This window comes from Neopelma chrysocephalum, unplaced genomic scaffold, assembly GCF_003984885.1.
Source record: "Neopelma chrysocephalum unplaced genomic scaffold, ASM398488v2 Primary Assembly neopelma1_252, whole genome shotgun sequence".
Taxonomy (NCBI): Eukaryota; Metazoa; Chordata; class Aves; order Passeriformes; family Pipridae; genus Neopelma; species Neopelma chrysocephalum.
The window spans coordinates 686,450-696,218 of record NW_020897914.1 but is presented as its reverse complement, the minus strand read 5'-3'; the positions used below and the strand labels follow the sequence as shown (position 1 = coordinate 696,218).

Sequence of the window (9,769 nt, the reverse complement as noted above, 5' to 3'; positions counted from 1 at the left end):
ATCGCCATAGCAACTCGCGGGGACGGGGCGGGGCCGCCCGCATGTTGTAGGTCACGCACATCCCTCTGCTGCACCAAGATGGCGGCCGGGCCCTCGGCCTTGTACCCAGCATAGGCTTCGCTGCGGGCCGACCAGAGGTAACGCCGGGCCCGGTGCCGGCCGCGCGGGAGGGCGGGGGCGGGAGCGCCTCAGGTAAGCGGGAGGAGGGCGCGGGCCCGGCGCTGCGGCCGGGCGCGTTCCGCCGCCTGCAGCAAGATGGCGGCACCAGCGAGACGGGCTGCGGGCGGGATGTCTGGCGGGCGCCCGGCCCCGCTCTATGGTCGCGGCCGCTCCCATTGGCGCACCGCGGGCCACGTGCCGCCGGCGCCCCCTGCACCGCGCCGGGCCGGACCGGGGCGCGGGGGCCGCCCCAGGGACCCGCTCTGCTACCCGAGGTCCCGCTCCGCTGCCAGCGCCGCCTCGGCGGCGGAACGCGCTCCGGCGCCAGCCAGGAGCTGACAAAAGCCATGAGTCATGTCCCGCTTCCCTTCCCTGCGGCGGGTGGGCCCGCCTCGCCACTGAGGGGACGCGGTTGGGGAGGCGGTCGCCTTCCCCTCTCCTTCGGCCGGTGGCGGCCCCGTGCCGGACTGCTGTGGGCTCTCAGAGTGCTGTAGTCTCCTTTCCTACCTCCCGTGGGCCCGAAAGCTGAGGCTGCGCCATGGGCCGCGCTGCGGGAGGGTTTTGGCCTCACCTGTGGCACTGCAGGTAGCGCCAGCCGCCTCTGTGCATGATAGAGGGGAAATTCTGCCTCTGCTGAGCTGCCCTCCAGGACTGCAGCCCTTATTGGGGGTTATTTATAGACCAGGATGATCCAGCAGCGCTGAAGAGGGTTAAGCACGGGGCGTTGATGATTCTTGAGCTATAGCTGGAGCAATGTGACACATGATAAGTAACGCTTCCTATGCTGGCCTTCCCCAGACTGTAGGGAAGGATTCCCAATTGGCACGAGTAAGCCTTTCCACAAAAAGAGGAGAAGCAAGAGAGCAGATCAGGCTGGAAATGTTGGTAATAGAGACAGCAGTTCACTCGTAACTGGTGAGCCAAGGGCCTTAAATTCACAGTTCTAAGTTTAGAATTTGAGTCCAGATTTTTAACTCTGTGTCTGAGAAGTGAAGATTAGTGACATTCAGTCCCAAGGAGTTTGAAGGAATTTTCCTATGCTGTTGTGTAATGATAGAGAAAAATTTGCACACTGATATGTGCTGTATTGCTTTATCGCATATTTCTGTTCAGTAAAATGAGCAAAGCTGCTGCCTCATGATTGAGTCTCCATTTTTCTTGCTATCCTACTATCCAAATGCTAGACAACTGTCTTCAGTTAGAAGACAGATAGTAATGTGATTTGGGTTTCTTTTCTTTTCCCCCCAAACCTGACTGGGAAGTGGTATTTCATGTATTGTTTCATAGGCGGGTTGGATATCCCTCCCTGTGTCAGAGGAATATACATCAAAGGTGAGGCAGGAAAGGAAGCAGTAACCTAATATGTAGCTGTGTGACTATGAAAGCTCCCTATTCTCTAACCCTTTGTCTGTTTAGATTTAAACTGTTAGAAAAAAACAGTCTTCCTGTTTGTACATGGATTTTCATACAGCATGGCCCAAATCATAGGCAGGGCCATCCACCAAAAGAAAATCCCAACCTTTTTCATAAAAGTCCACAGTAGTATAGGTTTTTATGGATCAAAATGACAGGCGTAGGAAAAGCTCCCACTAGATGTGGAGGTAACAGTACCTGGCATTGTGTAACTGGAGTTGCAGAGGCAGTGTCACCAGCCAGCCTGAGCTTTGCCATTGTGGCAAAGTACAGGAAGCCCAGATCATTCTCAAAGCAAGTTTTCTAAGTAGCTTCTGAGAAACTGTTAAAGATTGCTCCATGTTTGTCCTATATAAATCATTCTGGTGTTTCCACTCCTGGTAGTGTGACACATACTCCTGTCTCCTTTCTTGCAAGTTAAGCTGATTTCTCATTGTCTCTTTTCTCTGGTCTCCCCCAGTTTTGCTTGAAAAGGAGAAAAAAAATATGACATTTGTTCTTATGATTTTAAAGGTTATGTTCCTTACTTTTCCCTTCAACTGGAATTGGATCATAGCATTGTCATTATGTTGCATAGCATAATGGTAACAATAGTAACTCGGTTTTTCTAGGTAAGGACAGTTCCTAGTCAAGTAGCTGGTCTTTTTCCATTGACATTAAGCTGCCTCTGAAGACGGTATGGTCTGTTAGAAGAGAGCTCTGTAAAGTTGGCTTTCATAGCTGTTATCTGAGTGAGAGCCATCCCAGACAAGTCAGCTTGCACAGTTTGCACCTCTTTGAAGGAAATTGGGATGTTTTACTGGTTACAGTATTTCAGGTGATAAAGCCTTTCCCAAAACATAGTCTTCTCTTAGTATATAGAAGCTTACTAAGCTGGTACAAATGCACTTAGGATTGTGCTGCTGTGAAAATTTGGGTAATTCACCCAATCACTACCAGTCAGATGGTCAGAATAGGCAGCAGTGGCACTGGGACCAGTCCAGAATGTTCAGACTGAACGTGGGTGTGTGGTAAGAATCACAGAATCATTTAGGATGGAAAAGTCCAACCATTAACCCAGCACTGCTGTGTTTGCCACTAACCCATGTTCCCAAGTGCCTCATCCACACATCTCTTGAACACTTCCAGGGATGGTGACTGATGGGCAGCCTATGCCAGTGCCTGACCACTCCTTCAGGAAAGAATTTTTTCACAATATCCACTCGAAACCTCCCCTAATGAATGAATGGTTCATTTACCATGTCTGGGAGGATTTTGGCAATTTGAGCCGTGGATTTCTGTAGAGTATCAGATTTCTGTGAAAATGTTTTTTCTCTTTTAAAAAAAGTCGTTTGACAACGGTTCAACTTTGTTTTGTATTCAAGAATTCTACAGAAGGAAACCCTCAGGCCTATCCTGTGTGGAGCTTATAAAATGAAACTTAAAGTGAAATGGCAAGACTGGCAGGTGTCCCCATGGGTGTTTTGAACCCTTATGGTAATACTGTTACAGTCTTGAACAAGGTACACAGAGTAGTTGTGGCTGCCCCATCCTGGGAAGTGTTCAAGGCCAGATTGGATGGGGCTTGGTGCAACCTGGTCTAGTGGAAGAAGGTGGAACTGGGTGGTGTTTAAGGTCCATTCCAACCCCAAACAGTTTGTGATTCTGGGATTCTGTGCACCGCTGATGAAGTTGCAATGGGGATTTTTAAAGCAGGCTGAGAAAGGCATGTTCATCCAGGAGGTAATGAGTCTGGCTTGTCCATGTTACTGAGAGGCCCAGAGCCTACAGAACTTTTGCAATGTGGGTCTGCGCAAGAAGTAAGTAGGTGTTATTTGTATTAAAATATAAAAACAGATTAAGAAGAGATAGGGAAGTAAAACCCAGACGCAGGATTAGGCCTCTCTTCCTAATTGCCTGACTCTTGAAGGGAGAACGCTGTTGAGTAGCTTGGTGGGCTTTGCTTTGCTGATGCTTTTTTTTATTTTACTTACTGTTTTTTCTAGGCATTTGGTCTAGAAGCATTCCTGCAGAATCTGTGTTGCCAGGGGGCTGTGCTGTTGACTGTGGACTGTGTGCATTTGGAGGGGGAGGGAGGGCCAGTAGGGCCTCTATGGGGAAGGGATTGCAGAGGACTCGGGGGACACCAGGAGCTGGTCTCTGGCCCCCAAGTGCTCGTGTTAGGCTGGTCATTAAGGCAAGAATCTAGGGCTTGTTTCAAGAGCTCTTTCTATTTTAGAATTTTCTAGTTTTAGAATAATAATTCTGGATTACAGGTTTATCCTGGATATGGGATTACACCTGAAAAATTTCAGCGTGTGGCTTTATATTTATCTGTCCTTTAGCTTTAAAAGAAAGACTGTTTATGTCCTAAAAATCTGTTAATAAAATCTTGTGATTTGCATTCCCATCTTAAACGGAAAAGTTCTGCATGCCTAATGATTCTAGTGACCTTTTTCCCCATCTTCCTTCCATGAACTCCTGTTGCCCCTTAGCTCTCATGGTGTGACTTCAGTGAAAGGGAATCAGAGAGTCATTTTGAAAAAAGGTGTGTCAATAAATGAGGAGGACAATTTCCAGCCAAAGCAAGCTGGGAAAGGCTTGTTCATTGAGCATATTTTATGTGTATAGAAGACTGAGTTGCTGGAGGCTTTATGTGTTTAAGGTTTTAATTATAACAAGAAGTAGTCAGGCAGTGATGAGTGTTCTGGGTTTATTTTGTTTGATAAGAAACTTATATTAAAGCTGAAATGGTTCATTTTTACTTCATTTAGGTGGTCTTTGGTGTTTCTACCTACACAAGCTCTGGTATTTTCCCAGCAATCTCACAGAAATACGGGGATCCTTTTTAGCAGCTGCTATATAATACAGATACTTTTCTTTGATCCCGCTGGTAGACATCATTTGTCTCTCACAACTGGTTTAATGTTGTTGAATCATGCATCTGGTAGATCTTTCAAGCCTCAAAAATATCTAGCAATATTTTGCAAATTATTACTAGATATATTAGCATGTAAGTAACTTAAGTACATTTAAGTACTTCCTGGGGGTGCAGAGGGCTGACCTTGGCCACAGCTGCCTGGCTCTGGGAGCTGCCTGTGTTGCTGAGGCAGCAGGGGAAGCACGTTACTCTTTTGTGAGGAGCAGGGGTTGGAGCAAGGAGCTGTGTCCAGCTAGAGGCACAAAAGAGGCCCTTGCAAAGCAGCAGGCAGAAAAAAGCAGGGAGAGACCTGAGAGAAAAGATGGACCACAAAAGGCTCAGTTCGAGGAAATCATAATGAGCTTAACTTCAGTGGAAAAACAGCACTGGAAGAAGGGAAGGGATTGGTTCAGTAGCTGTAAGACACCAAGAAATGATGAATCACAGGAAAAGTTTTGCCTTTGAGGGGATTGAATAGCACAGTAATATTTATGCAACCTCCCTTAAATGACATTATTTAATTTAATTGCAAAATAAAATGGATTTACTTGTTGATGCAAAATGGAAGTAGTACCAGATTTTCTTAAAGCACAGTGTCTGGAACTGTTTTCCAGCAACAGTTTTGCTGTCTTTAGTGAAGATCTTTCAGTGATTAGAGAGAGAACCATTTGGGAGAAGTTTGGGGATGGAATGGATAGATTTGTTTTGCATTAATGGAAGAAAAGAAACACACCCCTCCCTCCCTCCACCACCACCACCACCCTAAAAAGAAAGCCAACACCAGAACAAGGAAACAAAGCAAAACCAAGAAGCAGGTTTCCACAATGGACTTGCTTATAAACGTATGTCAGCCTACATTCAGTCTGGTAGAAGCATCCACACATACAACTTGTGTGTACAGCACACCTTTCACCTGCATGAGAAATACCTGTGAATGAGAGTTTCTGGGAGTGCTGATGATATGACAATCAATACTTGTGTGCTGTAGCTGTGAATTTAGCAACATCCCATAACTGGATTTTAAGGAGGAAGGACTTGAAACCCTGTTGTGTTTTGGTTATTACTGTCCGTTTTGGAGGATGCAGGACCCAGCTTTCTCCATGTGTTATTAGGTGATAGTTGCTTATTTAGATCTCTGTCAAAGCCCATGAGGTGCCATCTGATCCCTACACAGGGCAGGGGATAAGGTATGTATCAGGACTCTAGTTTTAAAGGAAGGTTACAGTATCATATCTCACAGTAAGTAGCATAAGGCAGGTATAGCTGATTTTCATAAAGCTAACCTCTGGCATATTTTTCATCAGGGATTGGATAACTGGAATAATCTTCTTACATCATTCAAATTTCAGGCTTGGTTTAGGTATTGGCATCCAGCATGGGCATCCCTCCCCTGTCCCTTTTCCCCACCCCTGCTAGTTTTGGTTGAATGGTATTTTAAAGGTTTTGCAGTGAGTCTGAAAAGTCAGCAACCTCTTTTTTCAGAGGAACACAGACTGCCTTGGTGGCCAGTGTTCTATTAGGGAGCAGGAGCACCACTTGCTGGTTTTCTTCTGCTTGTTGCTGGTCTCGTGTTTCTGTCTATCTGCATTTCTGGCACTGAGAATCAAACTGGATGTTTCACAAAATAAACTGGATACTTGCCAAAGATGAGTGACAAACAAAGACTAAGGCAAGCTGTATAGCAGGAACAGGGACCTCGGGCCCGGGATGGGTGTATGGGTTGAGTTAGCAGAAAGGAAGAGAGTAAGGGTTGGAGTTAAGATTTCCCCATTGGCAGGGACAGAGGCAAAGCCAGGGAAAACCCCAGTGGGGCAGGAGGACAGGAGTAATTGAAATGGACTTGTTGCAGCTCTCCCCAGAAGTTGGGTGGCATTTATGTGTCTCCAGTGGGCACTGGAGGTGGTGTAGGCTGCCTGACCTCCCCTGCCCTTCCCAGAGAGGAGAGCAGGGCTCTGCTCTTTGCAAACCAGGCCCCAGCTGTTTCCATTGCACAGTAGAAAGTAAGATTGCTGTTATCTCTGTGCAAGTGATAAAGCTGAATGTAAACCTGTGCTGGAGCAGTTGAAAGGAAAGCTGAAAAGAACAACTCCCAGAGCAGGCAGGGTGAGAGTGGGGGATATATTATGGTTGGCCTGTTAGTGTATATGCCTTTGTTTTCAAAATGAATACTTCAGCAGTTGATACAGCCTGCTGGGATTTAGGTGTTTGGTCTTACAAGGACCCTTGGAATGTCTGGAGAACAGCAAGTTGTAGGTATATGACTGTTGCTTAAAAGTAAGGCTGGCTATGTAGCATTGAGGAAACTTAAAAGTCAAGTTCTACACCTGCTCTTATAGTTCCATGAAATTAAAATCCTGAGTTGATGGCTCTGCTGCTTGCTGCATAATTGTGCGTAAAATGAGAGCAAGCAATGAATATTTACAGAAGGTTAGAAGTTCTTGCAAATTTGAGAAACCTCTCTGATGTATTTGAAAACTCCTCTTGCTCAGGACACCACTCTGTTAATCCAAAAGAAAATAAGGTGAGTGGAGGAGTGGGCAGCATGAGGTATCAAACCAAAAAATTGTACCTAAAATGGCCCATATACCATTCCAATTCAGCCCAAAGATGAGCAGGGTGGAACTGGGAATGATTCAGTTATGAAAAGGAGGTTTAAGCGTAAAATAATATTATTTGTAACAATTAGGAGAAATAGTTTTACTCTGAGTTCTTGCTATCTCTCTCTCTCTTCTTTCATAGCAGGCTTAGAGTGGCCTTGGCGATTTGGAAGGGAAGACTGTCTGGTTTTTTCACTGTCAGTTTAGATCACTGTGATGTAATTCTGTCTAACACATGAAGGGCCTTTTGCTTGGCCTAGTAGAGATTAGGAATTAGTGCTTGTCTGTGAATGTGCTGAGCCCCTGTTGCATGTGCTATGAATAGGACAAAGGGAAGGCAGTGCTTAAATAGTGAGGGTCCCAGCATTGCTTTTCCAAAGTGGCAGTTGGAATCAGGTATTTACTTTAATGCCTTTTCAGAAAAATCGTTGCCAAACTGAAGATTTTTTTTTTCGATTTGAAATAGTTCCTTCCCTCTCCAAACAAAGCTCGAGCCTCCCTGCAAGTTTCAGGATTTACTCTTTTGAGGGTTTTGTTTGTCATAATAATGCTATCTTTTCTGGTTCATGATTTCAAACTGCTTGTTGCAACTGAAAGGCAGAAATAAAGAAAAATAAAATTTACAGAATTAGAGAGTCTTGTGAAGCCATGTGACTTGGGGAACTGGAACTCGGAGCAAAACATACCAGAGTGCCTAGAAAGTTTATAGAAATGGAGCTTCAGCATTCTCTTGAGTCTTCATTATCCAACAAACATTAGAAACTGAGGAATCTTTAAAATATTTCAAGGAGCCTTGAACAACTTTGCTTAGTTTTTTCTGTACAATACCTGGTTTCAAAGTAGCTAAGCAAGATTATGAAGAACTGAAAGCCAAACAAAGCAGACAAAACCAAATGTCTGTTTACATTTTTGCTTAAGTTGCAATTTTTCCATTACCCCCCTGAAAAATGGCATTAGGGAGGTCTCATTTGGTTTGCCAATTCTCTTCTATTTTTTTTTCTGTTACCTAATTGACATGAAAAGAAGTGGTTGTTGTCATCTTTATACACTGCTGTAAGCAAGTCCTTAAATTCTGCCCTGCAAAACATGAGCCTCAGAGTACCTGGAGGAGGGTCTTATTGAGTGTGGTGACAGGGTCGAGCTAAGGGACACAGTCAACTTTAACTGTCATATATCTAGAAAATGTAATGTGGAAAAAGGTAAGTTCAGGGCTTGCAAGTCCCTTGCCTTTTCAAGCTAGGTGATGGATAACAGCATGAGAACTGCTGGCAGCATCTCTTTAAAAAAAAAAAAGATTTAAAAATTGCCACGTGTTCATTTAAAGTGCAGTGGCCATTGGAGAGGGAACAGGAGACACTGAAAGGTAAACAAAAGAACTCCAACCCAGTAGCCAAAGGAGGGTGAAGTGAAAGTTTTTCCTTTTGAAGAGCAGAAAGAAAATAGTGCCTGCTCTGTTCTACAGTATCTCCAAAAATTTTTGTTCTTCTGCAGTGTAGGTTGTGAACAGAGAGCAGTGCTGCAGCACCACTCTGAAAGTACCTGGGTATGATAAGCACACAGTGTGCTGGTAGCTTAAACTAAAAAGCAACTTCAGATCATCATGAAGAGCCAACATTGAAATTAAAGGTTCTAACTGCAAGTAAGAAACCTCTTTTCACTGTAAGGATAATCAGGTGTTGGACAGAAAGTTTGTGTAGCTCTGAAGGTTTTCAAGACCCGAGTGAGGAAAGCCCTGAACATGCTGGTCTGACTCTGTTTTGAGCAGGAGGTTGGACTAGAGGCCTGAGAGACTCAGCCCTCAAGCCTGTTGCCAGATATTCTGAATTTCTGTGATCCAGGCAATGTATTTGGAATCTTTGTTTTCTGAATCTCTTTTTCCATTTTTGAGTCAAGACAGTGTTTTTCTTTACTGTGAAACTGGAAGATACTTTATCCCTCATGTTTATTCCTTATGAAAGTGTTTATTGGCTCCCCAAGGCCAAGCACCTGAAATTTGTTTCTACTCCTTTGCAACTTCTCCTTGAAAGCTGAGTTTATGTTAAATCAGATTTTTCTCACAGTGAGAGTGGAAGGGCAGACTCTGACCTGTCCTCTGTGGCTTCTTTTGCTTTGCTTTTGGATTGAATTCATTAAACTGTCTGTTGACTCTGTTCCTCATCTCTGAAAAGGCATTTGTTTTGTCATAGCACCTGGCATCCAAGGATCACAGCATTCTGAACAACCTGAAATGAAATAACGAGTCCACAGAGTAAATCAAGAGGCTGTGTGTGCACAGCCAGGGCAACCAAGAGGATTTCACTGGCCAATTCACTAAATCGGCAGCAAATCTAAGTAGAGCTTGAGTGTCTTGACTGGTTTTTTTGCATTAAATCTCATTTTCTCACAGTATCCCTGTGTAAAACCAGCAGCTTTTCCTCCCTCTGCAGTCAGAAGGCCTGAAGCTCCTTGTTCACACTTGTCCACACCAGTAAGTTACTCCTGTTCTTTCTACCTGTTCTGCATGCCCCTAGCACCCGTGATAGGCTAGGAAGGGCACTATATATCTTCTTTGCTAGCTGATGGTTGCATAAACAATGTTACCTTAATAAACAACCTGTTACCTCAATAAACAACCTTACCAGGAGAAAGGCAAGTTGCTTTGCACCCTCCTGGGACCCTTTATTTATACCATCCAGGTCCCATGTGAGACAAACACTCGTCT

General features: G+C 44.7%; 1 protein-coding gene across 1 annotated transcript in view; it reads left to right on the top strand.

The window, feature by feature from the left end:
• The first annotated feature begins 13 nt into the window (after positions 1-13).
• HDLBP (high density lipoprotein binding protein) overlaps positions 14-9,769 on the top strand; it is a 39,467-nt gene continuing 29,711 nt past the window's right edge. The window contains exon 1 of the mRNA XM_027703756.1: positions 14-137. The gene's annotated coding sequence lies outside the window, so the exon portion shown is untranslated. The remainder of the gene's footprint in view (positions 138-9,769) is intronic.